Genomic DNA, 17,689 nt, shown 5'->3' on the forward strand with positions numbered 1-17,689 from the left:
CCGGCGGCCTCACCAGGCAAGACCGCGGCTTCACTAAACCCCGCCTGCGGCCTAGCAGAGCCGACGCTGCACACAACTACAAGGGCTTCCTGAGGAGCAGATTTTTTCTCTCTCAAAACAATTGAAAACCACCACCATATTAAAGCTGAGTAAGGAGATCGATTTTATTTCACCAGAGCCGAAGGCAGCAACACAAAAGACTGATGGAAATAACATAACAGAAGAGAAGGTAAGCCCCACTAAACTGGTATGCAGCATTGACAGTCAGTAGATAGAGTAAACACGATTCTGCCTGACCAATCAGTCGTCTGCAGTGTTTTCACGTCACCGTATGGTACCGGGTCCACAGCCCTAGAACCTCAACAGAGCAGGGACCAAAAGCAGCACGACTCAACCCCGACTCAACCCGGGCTGTCCACGTTTTTGATTGGTGGAATGAGACAAAAAAGCGAGACGAGCTGTGCGGGGCCGCGTTGATACCAGCGGTGGAAATGGGCCATAAGTCACATGTACGCATACCGTATACTATCTTTATATAAAATTTTGTATGTAGGCGATATTTATGTTTGTTTGTATGTTTCAATTCTGTGTCCGGCCACAGCTACGCCGTTTCAAGTGCGATCGGGCTGAAACTTTCAGGGGGTGTAAAGGGCACCAGTGCGGGTGACCTGACAGAGCCGGATTTTTTTATTAAGCTAATTACAGTAGCTAATGATCTGATGTCATCAGTGATGATGTCAAAAGTGATGTCATAAGGGCGCACACACACATACAAGGAGTCATTATGACAAGACTGGTCAGTGATGTCACACACACAAGGAGGGATTGTGACAAGACTGATCAGTGACGTCATAGTGACATCAGTGATGATGGAGCCGGATCTTCGATGTGATGTCATCAGTGACTTGAGTATGTGGGCGATATTTATATGCGGGCGACGTGCGTGTGTGCGTGCATGCATGTGTGTGTGTGTGTGTGTGTGTGTGTGTGTGTGTGTGTGTGTGTGTGCGAGCAGGCACACAGTCTGCCTAAACAAGGGGATCATTTCAATTATCTTGCGACCACCAGCACAGAGCACACAAGCCAATCCAACAGGCCAAGAGTCTACTCTAATGAATCTCAACTGTGCTTGCAGCAGGCCAGGCTGCTGAGCGGGCGAGTGAGCTACAGAGTCATCTACAAAACAATCCAGAGAGAAAAGAAAAGGAATGACCCGCAGAAGTGCTGAAATGGCACCGTAGGCTGAATGATAGCACAGCTATGCCACAGAAAAGAGCCACGCTGAGTGAAAGAGAGAAATGGTGTGGAGCGTTAGCTGCTTTATGTTCTCTGTGTTGTTTCGGCATGATAATAAACTACTGCCTCCGCTTTTCCTGTTGCTTTTTTTCCTCCATTCTAATCTGTACCAATCAAGAAGTACACGTCTATGTTTCCGTCCAATCAGCACCCTGCTCTCCACCTCTTCCTCCCTCCCTCCCTGTTTCTCTCTCGGGTTGATGAGTCAGGGAGCGGCAAGGGGTCCACGATATGTGCATCGGCTCATTTCCTCTCCTAATGGGAGACACGGGGGCATGGCAACAGAGAGAGGTGGGGGGCTGAGGGAGAGAGAGCAAGGGTTAGAGAGAGAGAGAGAGAGAGAGAGGGAGAGAGAGGGGGGGGGGGGGCAAAAGAGAGAAAGAGACAGAGTGAGAAAGAGAGATGCTAAAAAAAGAGAGTGAATGATGAAGGGTGTTGAAGTAGCCTGGTGGGCACTGGAGAATACATTAGCATTAAAATAGCAAACAAGTAGCAATGCAGATGATGTGAGTTCTCATGAGTGAGTCATAAGTGTGTTGATTAAATCTGTTAGTATGTGACTTAATCAGGGGCAGCCAACCTAGACTGCCCCTCTTCATCCTCCTCCTCTTCCTCCTCCCCCTGTTTGAGGTGGCAGAGAACTCTCTCTGATTCATCCACTCAGCATGTACAGCAATGTTACTACGTCTTGCGTGTGTGCGCATGCATACAGGAGTGCGTGTGTGTGTGTGTGTGTGTGTGTGTGTGTGTGTGTGTGTTTCTGTGTGTGTGTGTGTGTGTGTGTGTGTGTGTGTTTTGGTGGTGGGCAGTCAAGCACCGCTCACCGGTTCACTCCAGTAGGGAGAGGCCCACACATCATCCCCATGACAACACTGAGCCTGCTCGCCAATATGGGCACCTCTACCTATCTAAGTCATTAGGCTGGCAGCCACCCATGCAGTACCCGCTATCAGATGGTGCATAACAAGTAGCTACCGTAGTACCTAGTCTCAACACCAGACCCATGAGAGTTCTTACGCTGATACACTACGTTACTGCATGCTGCAGAGCTCTCTCTGGGTCTAGGACACGTCCCCTGAGCCGGCTGGTTATGGGAGGGAACCGTTCACTTGGCCAGTGGTGGATTCAGTCCTCCCTAATCAGTAATGACTTTGCGATCAGACGACACGGGAGGCGCAGCCCATTTTTCGAAGCACTCTCTCATCGGTGCTACTATGACCTGTCACTCATTCAATTTCAACCCCCCTAGACCCGCCTTCAAAACCAGCAGTGGCTGTGAAGTGGCACAGACTCATTTATGCAGTATACAGAGTGCAGCGATTCAACGTAATATTTGAGTCAGGGGAGAGACTACCGTAGACCCAGAAACCACCAAGCAGCAGGGGGCGCACTCTAAAAAAAAAACTATAACTATGATGAAAATCCAAAATGTAGGCTGCGGAGACACGTACATGGCAGCTAATGAGAGTGAAACAGCAAAACTCCAAAGAGAGACGTGGTAGCGCCGCCAAGCTTGGTCCCTGCCTGCACCCCTACCCCCCACACACTCCCCCTGGTGGAACTCTATCAGCCAGCTGCAGGAGGTGATTTGGACCTGGGAGCATCCCTGTTTGCCATCCATCTGGTACTGCGGTGCTGGGAATGGATCCAGTGTGTGTGTGTGTGTGTGTGTGTGTGTGTGTGTGTGTGTGTGTGTGTGTGTGTGTGTGTGTGTGTGTGTGTGTGTGTGTGCGCGTGTGTGTGTGTGTGTGTGAATGTGAGTGAGCGTAGCAGAAGCAGCTGACTATATAGTATGCCAGGCCCCTGGGCTGGCACCGCTCTGCAAACGCTAATGCTAGCATTAACGCCCTCCGGGTGAAATGGGGTGTGTGTCCCAGCACAGCTGAACAGACTAGAGGCTAGGACGAGATGGAGGGGGGGAGGGCAAGCAGGGCTAAGACTGCAGGGCTGGAGAGATGGGGGGGAGTGGGTTTCACTGAGGATAAGGCCTGAGGGCGATGTTTGGAGGAAGGAAGGGAGGTGCATGCTGGGACACAAACATCCGTGGGAGACTGCTGCTCAGTCAGCCACTGACCGACAGCCAAGCAGTCTCACACAGGAGAACAGGCAGGTGCATCCAGGGCACATTTACACTAGACCGACTCCTGGAGTTACCTGTCAGTCACGTCAGGGTTCGAGCCAAAGAGCTGATAGTAAATGTTTGGAGGAGTTAAAAGGTGATCATGGTTGCAGCACCTGCTTGTTCTCAGTTAAACGATCCCCTCCTTGGACTGGGTCCTTCTGTAATTGGGATTGACATTTAAATGAAGTAGTTAATGTGTGCCAAGGACAGAGTACGCCATGTTAACAATTAAAATGCTGCTTAATGGGGCATGCCAGAGCTATTTTCAGAGCATTTTGTGGGAGAAAGCATAGGGCAGACTCTATTAGTCGAAACCAGAGCGTTTCCCTCAAGTGGGCCAAGGTCAGAGTGGCTCCTTTGTATCTGGGCTAGCTGCTCATCATCCAGCCACTTCAAAACCTTGACGAAAGTCATTTGCATAAACGCCGACCTGGGAGAAGGCTTTTAGTATACAGGAAGTGGCCATCGAGGAGATTCTGTCGTTGATGTCCTGCTCTCTCTCTATGCATGTAGAAAAGCAAGGGATAGAAGCTTCAACCAGAGCACAGAAGGACCCTCAGGGCCAATTACTCCCTTCACTCGCTCGCTCACTCTCTCTCTCTCTGCTATGTCCCGTATTTCCTTGAATGGCCACTTGAGGCTGGCTCCAAAAGGGAGTCATTACCTGTTCAACACCATGTTAAAATGCCCAACTTTATGCCCAACAGGATTAAACATGATTACAGCCTGGTTCAAAAAACGGTTTTGGTCTATATAGCTAATTTCAACTATCATGAAAACTGTACAGGGAGTGAATTTTTATATAACACCCATTTTGAGTCAAATAGACGATAGAAAAGACTATGTTTTGCGGGGTGATTGGCAGGTCACCTCACCTCTCCAGTGATCGCACAGCTGGCCGATCACGGACCAATAGCAGGCGGAGCTGCTGCTCTGTGGGAAGCAGGACTTACGCAACAACCCAAAACGCCAAACTAGAGGCTTCAAAACGCAAGTCCCCAAACCAACAATGGGTGACATCACGGTGACTCCCTCCATATTTTTGATGTGGTTTATGATTGATACAGAGAAATTTAGATCCACTTCAGATGAGTTTTGGGGAGAACACGCCAGAGTCAGAGCACAGCAGAAACACAGACAGGCAGGAGGCACAGGAGCCGCCAAAAACACGCTGCACTGGGGATAGGTGGCTCAAAGATGGGCCAGAGGGCTGTGTGTGTGTGTGTGTGTGTGTGTGTGTGTGTGTGTGTGTGTGTGCATGTGTGTGTGTGTGTGTGTGTGTGTGTGTGTGTGTGTGTGTGTGTGTGTGTGTGTGTGTGTGTGTGTGGAGTGGGGCGATGGGACAGGGGGAAACAGGATGGCGTGGAGAGCGGGCTGCGTCAGAGGGAGGTAGAGGAGGAAGTCAAACACAGAAATACAGAGGTGCTATGTGTGTCCTTCCCGCCTATCCTAGCCCTCTGCCTGCACCCCTCCAAAGGCTCCAGTGTGCGCCTGTGTCCGGGGCCAGAGGGGGAACAGGGCTGGCCTCTGTGTTTTAGGGGCCTTGCCATTGGGCCGGCCCGCGCGCCTCCCCGCAGGCTGCCTCCAGTGTGTGCTTTTCCGGGTTAGATGTGGGCCCAGGCGCGGGTCGCCTGTGTGTTTGTGTGCCACAGAGAGGTTTGCAGTGCAGGAGGAGCAGCCTGTGAAGTGGGCAGTCTGTGGAGAGCCAGCAGCGTCAATGACTGAGCGCAGTGTTAAGAATATCAAACAAATCCCCCGCACTCACTACCTACGTTTCCATCCGGCTGTCAGGAGAATTTTAAGCAAACGTATGAAATGTGGCAAAAATAGTCTTTCTGAATGTTCAGCATAGCTGCATCAGATAACATATCCAGCAGCAAAATGGAGAGTCTTACAGGAATTGATCTGGAAAGTTGATACTGCCCTTTCATCTCAGCTGTGTTGGCTATACTTCACACCATCTGAAGACAAAAATAAAGGGAAATGTATGGCAATATTCTAATAGTGCAACTTATTCATGTCATATTGGAAGAAGCAGCAGAATGTAGGATCTCGTTGCTACGACTTGGAAGCGTCCAAGCGTTGTTTAACTTCCTCAAATCAAATATATATTTTATTGATTAATTTAAAACTAACCATAAACGAATGGTAGCAGATACTTCTTTATGTTTACCACTTGTGTTGACACACATCCACAATTTGTGAAGCCAAGTGGGAGATAGAGGAGCCCACAAAGAAATCCCACATGTCCTCCTTGTAATGACTGTAGGACTTACAGGGTGAGTGGTTTGTCACAGTCATATTTATTTATGGTCAATCCGACATGAAGTGAAGGTGGCCACACAACCTTCAACCATCTTGCAAAAGCCTCAAGCAAAAGCATTAATACGTTTTTTTTTTGCAACAGTGAGGACATTTTGGTGAAAAATGACTTATCCATTCAGCTTTCTGAATTCGATACATCGAAATTTGCACAAAATACCAGCTACCGATTCTGAAAATCTGGAAGCATGTGTCTATTTGGTGTGTGTGTGCGTGTGTATGCGTGGCCCACACAAATCCATATAGGCAATTTAGGCATAAATACGTACGTGTGCACATGAGTGTATTGTACGTGTGTGTGTGTGTGTGTGTGTGAGAGTGAGAGAGAGAGAGAGAGAGAAAGAGAGAGAGAGAGAGAGAGAGAGAGAGAGAGGTTCATTAGCCTCAGCGCCCTCAGGTCCTCTTGTTCAGGCGTTCCCTCATGTGTTTGGTCTGCGAGCTCGACATCTAAAAACATTAGCAGAGCCCAGAGCGAGCATGTTCTCCCTCCACACCGTTCTGCACATATTGATTTCTCACAGACGTTTGCTTCTGCCTGGCTTTGAAGGAGCGCGGCTCCTTTTCATTCTTGTCTCATACCTTTGACTGAGTCACTGACTGAATCTGTGCCGCCCTGCTCACACTATGTCACGTCACGATTATTGTGTCCAAAATAATTTGTTATTAATGATATTATCCCGATAATCATCAAAATATGTGCCTTACAACTCTTAATATGGCACTAAAACATACTGGAATCACTTTACATTTTGTTAAGAAATTTATATTTTTATTGCCTCATAGGACCATTGATAGACTATCTTATAATAAGAATGCAAAGTGCCTGTCTGTCTGTGAGCGAATGAGTGAGCATAAATTGTGTTCGGCTACACCTATGCCATTTTACGTGTGATCACGCTTAATCTTTCAAGAAGTGTAAAGAGCACCCCTGTGGGTGACCTAACGGAGCCAGATTTGTGAATTTGGTCATTATGGCTGAGTAAATAGGCAAAAATGGCTAATTATTACTGGCCAAAATGACTCGACAAGTTCAGCACCATGGAGAGCGCCAGAGAGGAGGAGCCTATAGGTGCTTCAGAATGTAGGACCCCACAGGTGAGGGGAGTTTGTATTAGAAAATTCTATAACAATTAATTTGTATAATCAGCCAGTTGAAGTGGACTATGGAAACCCCCTGGGGAGAGACAGGAGAGGCTGCATGCCAACTCTGTGTATTCCACTATAATGGACATAGCCATCATGATGTCGTCGTCACCCATTGGTTGCTATTATTTTTATTATTCAAATGTCTTATTATTTATTTTATTATTCACTTTTGCACAAGCTGTAATCAATGATGCCCTCTCTACATTGTGTTATGTTCACGGTTCACGATTATACAATTAATGTAAAAATTCACCACGATAAAATTATCTTGAGTGTGTTTTTTTTTATCACGATAGACGATAATCTTATATCGTCCCACACCTAGCTCACACCAGTGTGAGAATTAAGAATCAAGCAAAGTTTTTTCTAAAGTTTTGTGTTTTCACTATAGTTTTTAAGGCACTGGCAAAGAACTGGAGTTGGTCAGGGCTGAGGCGAGTTGTGCCCTCAGTCCTCACATAGCATTGTAAAGCCTAACAATCGAGAAATCCAGTAGGGCTGTCTACTCTGAGGAGGACGACCTACTTTGGAGTATTTTGAATTTTTCATGCTCATGTTGAGCTGCAGAAAAAATGAATTTAACATTACAGTTACAAATTAAATTAAATAATAATCACCTTGAATAGTTCATTTCAAATTGGGCTTACAATAAAACATTTGAATTAATTTATTCAACAAATTCCAAGAGTTCTATATGGGCATGGGATTTTTTTTTGTTGCAATTTTTTCAATCATCATGTCATGCCAATCATCAGTGGGAGAATGAAGTTGAGCACCGCTCAAGTTTGTGCTTTTTCGCTGTAGTTTATGGACTAGTTGTGTCCCAATTACAAAGAAGAAACATGTCATTCAATGAGCCTGGTCTAATTTATTAAAAGAGAAAGACATTAAACGAGTATCGCACAAAGACTACAGAACAGAACTCAGCCCAAACTCTACAGACATTTGCTAAAACGACCCAAACGAAACAACAATGAAAAGCCATTTCTGTCGGCTTAAAAGCTGCCCTGGTTTCCAAAGCATGTCCATTACAGCAGAGCAATGTGTCTTTGTAAATAAACTGCTGAGTGCTTGTGTTAAGCTTTGGCCCACGGTGCAGCAGACAGTTATTAGCGCTTAGCGCAGGCCGGCTAACTGAGAGCATTTTCTAATACAATAGCCTCATTTAGAGAGCCTTTTAAAGGCCGTGTTTCTGCTCTCCTCTCCCTCCTCTCTCGCCCTGCAGTTCGGCCCAGCAAACTAAGTGTTGTGTGTCGGTGTGTGTGTGTGTGTGTCTGTGTGTGTGTGTGTGTGTGTGTGTGTGTGTGTGCGTGCGTGCGTGTGTCTGCGCGTCTGTGTTGTTTTCCTGCAGGTGCTTTGCTGTTCCTCCTCTCTGACAGCAGTAACATTACGCGTGTTAACCCAGCACCCAGCAGCAGCTCCCTGTTTTGTCAGTGGAAAACGCTCCCAGGAGCAGAGCACTTGGCAAAGCAGAGAGATGCCCTCTCTTCTCTTTACTGTGAGGAAAAGAACATATGGTTCAATTATAGTGTCTGTCAGCCCACAATGAGTTTGTGATGGAGTGAACTGCGCTGGCGCCAGATACAGTCCATCCGCCAACTAACGCTTCACGGGTTCAACTTGTGCCGTCTCATCCACGAGCCAGGGCTTTGTTTCAAACGCAGCCTGGCAGACGCAAAGACGAACAGGCGCAGGCTGGATTCCACTGAACAATGTGTGGTGAATCACTGGTGGAAGCAGTTCTGTTCAACTTTACCAATCAACACAGCATATATATTATGTAGTGTATAGACTCTTCTACACTGTAGAGCAGTGTAGAGTCTATACACTACATCATATATATGTAGTGTATAGAGTATAGACTCTACACTGCTCTACAGTGTAGAGTCTATACACGACTACATCATATATATGTAGTGTATAGAGTATAGACTCTACACTGCTCTACAGTGTAGAGTCTATACACTACATATATATGATGTAGTGTATAGACTCTACACTGTAGAGCAGTGTAGAGTCTATACACTACATCATATATATGTAGTGTATAGACTCTACAGCATATACAGTATATGATGTAGTGTATAAACTCTTCTACACTGTAGAGCAGTGGGTCTAAAACTTATCTTCTGGAGACCTACTTTTTAAAAATGACAAACCATCACGACCCAATATAGACACAATATACAGTAGATTGTGAGAAGAGCACGTTTGTGCATAAATGAATGTTCCTGACCATTTTTACTGCCATTTCCACATCACCTTATATGATCTTGAATAGGTAAAGCAGCCATTTCCAAGAGACATATTCACATAATGCAGGTCAAATATTTTATAAATGAGACCAAATAAATGCATTTAGGCGTAGTTAAAAGGCTGTCTCATTGTTTTTATTTCCGCTCAGTAAAATAATATGCTAATTTAAAATAAAAGACTGTGGAAGAAATAGAAATAGATAGAATAAATAGAATCTCGACCCAGCCTTTGGGAAACACTGCTGTAGAGGAACTATTAAGAACTCGGCTGACCAATCAAACTGCTGAGAAATCGAGAGAAACGGGCCTACCAAATGGAGGCGACTCCAGAGGATGAGCGAGTGGACGTGGGCGTCAGCTGTGCCAGTTCAGAGTTGATGGGCTACTGCAGCAGTGCTAAGAGGGACTTGAGACCGCAGGAAGCCGAGTTAATGTGGGATCTTATAGAGCAGGAGAGGTGGCCTTGCTTTCCTCACCCACTGCCGGCCCACCAGTCTGACACAGACCATGACGGCACCCCAGCAGGGTGCAAAGCAAACAGCACCCACACACACTCTCATACAACGCAGAGGTGGAAAACAGAGAGAGACTCTGCAGAAGATAAATGCTCACAATGAGGGGGGCGAGTTGTAGAATGGACAGATGATGCCAATGCGGAAGTACCAAAAACTGCACTTCCTCGAATGGCCAGTTGAGGCTGGCTGCAAAAACGAGTCATTCCTTGGCCTGACGACATACATATTTGGCACGGGTACCGGCAGGGGTCCCGAGCAGACGGTGACAGGACTGGATTTCTGAATGATGTAAATAGGGCCGACTAAATGGGCAAAAATGGCTAATTAAGTGGCCAAAACGAGTGAACACAGGGTTCAGCACCATGGAGAGCTCCACTCATTAGCTACTGATGGGGGTCACCTGGGCGGAATCAGCCAGTGAAGAGTATGAAAGGCCTCTGGGGAGACAAAGAAGAGGCTGCATGCCAACTCTGTGAGTGAGGCCAGTGATTGTGTGCTCCAATGGGTATGAAAACTAGTATGAATTATTGTGCATTACTTTTCGTAGGTATAAGTAGGAACAGTGAATGAGAACAGCCTGGATAAAAACATAACCTACAGACTTAGCTTAGAGCGGATTACCCTACATGTGTGTGAAGAGGGTGATAATCTGACTTTCAATCAAACGGCAGGTTTGCTAAGCCCCACTTCAATCTGAGGCGATGGCGGCCGGGGAGGAAAAGGGGGCGGATGGATGATATAAGCGAACGTGAGTCAGCCCCTCGGACGTCAATAGCTGCATCACCAGGGGCCAGCCTCTGCATCAGCACCAGCACCAGGCTATGTGGAGTGACCTGAGCCACACCCGTCGACTCCATACCCAGCCTGCCTCTCCTCACAGCCAGCGCCGCTCAATACACTGTGATGCATGAGTTGACACAGTGAGAGGAGAGCTCTCCAGACGGTGGAGGGAGCTGTGATCAACATGGATTAGATGTCTTTCCAGTGGGATCAATGAGGCAGGTGGGGGTTGGTGGGTGTGGGAAAGCTTCGGTACCACCTCCTGCGAGGTGGGATGACTCCGATAGCTGAGATGTGTTAGCCGCTAGCCGCGGGAGGCAGGACGCGAGCTGCTTGCTGTGCAGGAGATAAAACAGACGCTGCACATGACGCAGCGGCTCTCACACACACAGCCACATTATTAGCAGACACTGTATGTATGGAGCCAGCAGAGATTGTATTTTAATTGAATTGTATAACAGTTTGAATTTGTAATGCTCATGTTGAACTATGGACAATTTTGAAATTAAGGTAAAAAGAATCAGCGATACATTTCAATTTCTGAATTAATTTATTCAACAAATTGATTTTTTTTTTATTCAACAGTGCTACAGGAGCATGACAAATTGAAATTGATGCCATTCAAATGCAGTCTCTGCTATCACCGATCTCTTTCCATAGACATGAGTCATCAAATGTACAGTATATGCATACTCTAACCTTTATAATAAAGAAAATTATTTCTAACTAACTTTACTGAGGTTAGAGTGATGTCAACACTGGAACCAAGCTGCAGGTTAGAGTGACATCAACACTGTAACCAACCTGCAGGTTAGAGTGACCTCAACACTGTAACCAAGTTGCAGGTTAGGGTGACGTCAACACTGTAACCAAGCTGCAGGTTAGAGTGACCTCAACACTGTAACCAAGCTGCAGGTTAGAGTGACGTCAACACTATAACCAAGCTGCAGGTTAGAGTGACGTCAACACTGCAACCAAGCTGCAGGTTAGGGTGACGTCAACACTGTAACCAAGCTGCAGGTTAGAGTGATGTCAACACTGTAACCAAGCTGCAGGTTAGAGTGACGTCAACACTGTAACCAAGCTGCAGGTTAGAGTGACGTCAACACACTGTAACCAAGCTGCAGGTTAGAGTGATGTCAACACTGTAACCAAGCTGCAGGTTAGAGTGACGTCAACACTGTAACCAAGCTGCAGGTTAGAGTGACGTCAACACACTGTAACCAAGCTGCAGGTTAGAGTGATGTCAACACTGTAACCAAGCTGCAGGTTAGAGTGACGTCAACACTGTAACCAAGCTGCAGGTTAGAGTGACGTCAACACTGTAACCAAGCTGCAGGTTAGAGTGACGTCAACACTGTAACCAAGCTGCAGGTTAGAGTGATGTCAACACTGTAACCAAGCTGCAGGTTAGAGTGACGTCAACACTGTAACCAAGCTGCAGGCTAGAGTGACGTCAACACTGTAACCAAGCTGCAGGTTAGAGTGATGTCAACACTGTAACCAAGCTGCAGGCTAGAGTGACGTCAACACTGTAACCAAGCTGCAGGTTAGAGGGACGTCAACACTGTAACCAAGCTGCAGGCTAGAGTGACGTCAACACTGTAACCAAGCTGCAGGTTAGAGTGACGTCAACACTGTAACCAAGCTGCAGGCTAGAGTGACGTCAACACTGTAACCAAGCTGCAAGTTAGAGTGACGTCAACACTGTAACCAAGCTGCAGGTTAGAGTGACATCACTGTAACCAAGCTGCAGGTTAGAGTGACATCACTGTAACCAAGCTGCAGGTTAGAGTGACGTCAACACTGTAACCAAGCTGCAGGCTAGAGTGACGTCAACACTGTAACCAAGCTGCAAGTTAGAGTGACGTCAACACTGTAACCAAGCTGCAGGTTAGAGTGACGTCAACACTGTAACCAAGCTGCAGGTTAGAGTGACGTCAACACTGTAACCAAGCTGCAGGCTAGAGTGACATCACTGTAACCAAGCTGCAGGTTAGAGTGACGTCAACACTGTAACCAAGCTGCAGGTTAGAGTGACGTCAACACTGTAACCAAGCTGCAGGTTAGAGTGACGTCAACACTGTAACCAAGCTGCAGGCTAGAGTGACATCACTGTAACCAAGCTGCAGGTTAGAGTGACGTCAACACTGTAACCAAGCTGCAAGTTAGAGTGACGTCAACACTGTAACCAAGCTGCAGGTTAGAGTGACATCACTGTAACCAAGCTGCAGGTTAGAGTGACGTCAACACACTGTAACCAAGCTGCAGGTTAGAGTGACGTCAACACACTGTAACCAAGCTGCAGGTTAGAGTGACGTCAACACACTGTAACCAAGCTGCAGGTCTTTTTGAGGTAGAAGGCTTATAATGTGGGGGAAAGCAATGTTAGAGAATTGTTAGGCCTCATCTCCTCTAAGCTCATCACTCAACAACAGAATTCAGCTGAAGCCGAGGAGCCAGAGGCTCAAGAAAATCATACTTGAGAACCAAAACAGTTGTTCTAATGGAACGATAAGACTCAAAAGTACAACCAGTTGCTCAGTTCACCTTTTATCACCGATAGCAAAAATCTATAGACAGACACACTTGACCCATGCAAGTAAATGTGGGCTATAAGCGGTTAGTGATTGTACCAGACCAGTCCTGCCCTATGGCTACTCGAGTTACGAATGAATCAGTTCCTATGATTTCACATTTGGTTGACAGCAGTGACGGCCAAATGTTGTCTACTGTCCAGGTAATCCAGGTGCATTGTGATCATACCAGCAGCATATTTAGTTGTAAAAGAAAAACAATTAAAAAAAATCCTATTAAGTAATACATAACTTCATTCATTTTAACTTTTTTAATTAACTGACTTTTGAGGAATCCAAGCTCTATTCAGCGGACACTCTGAAAACACCCTGGCAGCTAAATACTCTAATGCATTTTGAAGATTAAGCAATGCAATAAAATAAATTAAATACAACTAAAAACTCATGATTAGTGACTATTCTCACCACTGTCCACCCTCTCATTTTACAATATACGGCCTTTTTTTAATTGAGATTTAAGTGAGACGGTTTTCCTTGAAGCTGTCAAACGTTCCACACAAAACATGGCTGCATGAATACTGCTGTCATCATAATCCTATCAGGAGAGGTGTTTGAAAGCCTGGAAAGCACTCAGGAAGCCCGTGGAAACAGGACAAGGACTCAACACACACAGCGTCACACTGAGGAACTACTCTTCTTAACTATAAATAATCTTGACAGAGCAAGCAAATGAGTAACGTGCCACCCCCCCCCCCCCCCTCATCAACAACAGTTGCTGGCTATTATGCCCTTGAGCAAGGCAATTAACCCTTGGTGGCCCCGGAGGAGCTTCAGTGATCGACTGTGTGAAAGAGTGCGGTTGTGCCGGGCAGCAGGTCAGGTGTGAATGTGTGTAACTGTATGAATGACTGTATGTGAACTAGGAGGGCGTTGTTGGAAAAAAGGCACACATGCTCCACAAACCATACCTGGATAAATAAACATGAAAAAAGATGAATACTAATGACTCAAACTGAGTCTCAATGCAAGAGAGCGCACGCACGCACGCACGCACGCACGCACGCACACACACACACACACACACACACACACACACACACACACACACACACACACACACACACACACACACACACACACACAGAGCTGCACACAAGATGATGAAAAGTGAAAGTGATCTTTAATAGGATATTTCTGATCAAATGATATTAGCCCCACACCTACAGGAAGGAGCCAAACAAGGGGTGTATTTAGTGTTTGTTGTTGGTGTGCAGGGGCTCTTCAGGGTGGGGGTGGATGGTGGAGGTGGGGGGGGGGTACCTGGTGGTGGTGGGACACACTGAGCCTGTGTTTGACTCCAGGGCGCCGTCAGTCACCAGCAGCACAGACACACCACTGTGTGTGCATGTGTTTCTGCGAGCAAACGTGCCGTTTTAACACTGGGGCCACTGTGAGTGCCAGTCATGACTTGTGAGTGTGTGTGTGTGTGTGTGTGTGTGTGTGTGTGTGTGTGTGTGTGTGTGTGTGTGTGTGTGTGTGTGTGTGCGTGTGCGTGTGCGTGTGCGTGTGTCCGTGTATCATGGCTGTGAGGTGGAGGTCGGGCTGAGCTCGGTTAACGAGGATAACGATCTAATAACGGCGTATCGAAAGGCTGGCGTGGGATCAAACTGCGGGATCAAACCTAGCTCAACACGGAGGCTGCATGTGTCGCTGAGTGGGATCGTGCCCTCCGCTGTCACCATAGGTAACGAGGCAGCCACCCCTACCCTCTCTCATCCCCCCCTCCCCCCACACTTTCACTTAGCACTGCCAGATCCCCTCGTGATTGGGCACAGGGCTTAGAGGGGGAGGCTGAGGTGTAGAAAGGCATCATGGGTCATTTTAAACAGAGAGAGAGAACAGAGAGAGAGAGAAGAGAGAGAGAGAGAGAGAACAGAGAGAGAGAGAGAAGAGAGAGAGAAAGAGAACGGAGAGAGAGAGAGGAGTGAAACCCAAGCCGTATGCCTCCGCAGGCAGGGTCAGCGGTGTCAGTCGTCCAGCACCCCACTGAGGGAGCAGGCTGAGTCTGTCCCAGGGACGAGCACCTCCGGGCGGGCCTGCCACCTCGACAGGCAGGGTGCGGAGGGGTGGGTGAGGGGTGGGGGCTGGGGGCGCGTTACACTGGAAAAGGGCAGCCTGCGTGCCCCGAGGCTGGCTTCATGCAGCTGTCAGAAACCCTGACCCTCTGCCACCAGAGACACAGGGCACCAGCCCAGGCCAGCTGAGGGGCTCGGGGAGGGAAGGGCTGGAGTGTGTGTGTGTGTGGGGGGGGGGGGGGGGGGGGGGGGGGGGGACATCAACACTCCACCGCTGCGTCTGGGCGAGAGAAAGAACATGGCTAGGAGGGCTGATGTTTATGCCTGTTTATAGAGACTTGGCCTTTTGAGTTCACCTGTCAGGCGCCAGCCTGCACAGCTTGCTCCTTGCCCCGTCGTTCCTCATCCAACCCCATGTGGCGCTGCCTGCCGGCCAGGGAGTTTTACTTTATCAAGCTTTACAGATGCTCTTCTGAAAATCATCTGTGATACACCCACATCTGAATAAATATTATTTTTATTTGTATTATTTATTTATTTATTATTTCTTGGACTGCTGTGAGTGTGTGCTCCACATGAACGGCCATCAGTTGCCAGGCAGAGTACGACCCGGCCTGTCCCTGACAGGGCCATGACCTCCTCCTGGGGCCAGCTTCCACAGGCTAATTGGGGAATTAACTGTGTGTTTGTCCTGGCAATGGAAGAAGCAGGCGGCGAGCACGTCACCGCTTTACCACTAAACTTTTCATAGAAAGCATGTGAAGGTCACTGCGCGCTACTCTTGTCATTTGCAATGTATGCTCACATCAAGGGCAGCAGAGATAGAGAGACAGAGAGAAAGAGAGAGAGAGAGAGAGGGGTGGGGAGGGGAGGAACCAGCAAAAGTCCTTAGGTCTTTGGGTCCTTGGGCTCCAGCTGTGTATGGTGTTGTGCGTGAATGGGATGGTCACCTTGGCCCAGCAGGTGATGACACAATAGATAAGGCTGAAGCTCAGCAGAAGGTCATGGCAGGATAGCGAGAGGCCACCCGAACAGCAGATGAGCAAAACCACAGAGGAAATTACAAGGCGAGTGGGAGCAACACAAAAGCAAGCGCCAAGTAGAGAGTAGAGAAGACTGATGAAATGGTGAGAAAGGAACTCTATCCTGCCCTAAAGCATATCAGCAAAAACACATAACAGTTCAGTGTGTGAATAAGGCAGCTTTGCATATGCATATATTTATGGAAAGAGTTTTCAAAAATTCACTGAGGAAAACGGCGGCAGTAAGCGCTGTCACACCCTGAGGACGTGAATGTATATTCATGTACGTTTGTGAACATAACACGGTGTTACGTGTGAGCCGTGGGCCAGCCTGCTGACGGAACAATCTGAGCCAATCACCATGAGGCGAGGTGAGGACCGGGAGGCGAGGGGACGACGGGGAGGCAAGGGGAGGACCTGGAGGCGAGGGGAGGACCAGGAGGCGAGGGGAGGACCAGGAGGCGAGGTGAGGACCTGGGGGCGAGGGGAGGACCAGGAGGCGAGGGGAGGACCAGGAGGCGAGGGGAGGACCAGGAGGCGAGGGGAGGACCAGGAGGCAAGGGGAGGACCTGGAGGCGAGGGGAGGACCAGGAGGCGAGGGGAGGACCAGGAGGCGAGGGAAAGACCAGGAGGCGAGGTGAGGACCTGGGGGCGAGGGGAGGATCAGGAGGCGAGGGGAGGACCAGGAGGCGAGGGAAAGACCAGGAGGAGAGGTGAGGACCTGGGGGCGAGGGGAGGATCAGGAGGCGAGGGGAGGACCAGGAGGCGAGGGAAAGACCAGGAGGCGAGGTGAGGACCTGGGGGCGAGGGGAGGATCAGGAGGCGAGGGGAGGACCAGGAGGCGAGGGAAAGACCAGAAGGAGAGGTGAGGACCTGGGGGCGAGGGGAGGACCGGGGGAGGCGAGGGAAAGACCAGGAGGCGAGGGAAAGACCAGGAGGCGAGGTCAGGACCTGGGGGCGAGGGGAGGACCGGGAGGCAAGGGGAGGACCGGGGGAGGCGAGGGGAGGACCAGGAGGCAAGGGGAGGACCGGGAGGCAAGGGGAGGACCGGGGGGCGAGGAGAGGACGAGGAGGCAAGGGGAAGACCAGAAGGCAAGTGGAGGACCTGGGGGTCGAGGGGAGGACCAGGAGGCAAGGGGAAGGCCAGGAGGCAAGGGGAGGACCTGGGGGTCGAGGGGAGGACCAGGAGGCGAGGGGAAGACCAGGAGGCAAGGGGAGGACCTGGGGGTCGAGGGGAGAACCAGGAGGCAAGGGGAGGACCAGGAGGCGGGGGGAGGACCAGGAGGCAAGGGGAGGACCTGGGGGTCGAGGGGAGAACCAGGAGGTGAGGGGAGGACCGGGGGGTGAGGGGAGGACTGGGGGGCGAGGGGAAGACCAGGAGGCAAGGGGAGGACCTGGGGGTCGAGGGGAGGACCAGGGGGCGAGGGGAGGACCGGGGGTGAGGGGAGGACCAGGGGGCAAGGAGAGGACCAGGAGGCGAGGGGAGGACCAGGGGGCGAGGAGAGGACCAGGAGGCGAGGGGAGGACCAGGGGGCGAGGAGAGGACCAGGAGGCGAGGGGAGGACCAGGGGGGCGAGGAGAGGACCAGGAGGCGAGGGGAGGACCGGGGGCGAGGGGAG

This window comes from Poromitra crassiceps (genome assembly GCF_964638095.1).
Source record: "Poromitra crassiceps genome assembly, chromosome: 13".
Classification (NCBI taxonomy): Eukaryota; Metazoa; Chordata; class Actinopteri; order Beryciformes; family Melamphaidae; genus Poromitra; species Poromitra crassiceps.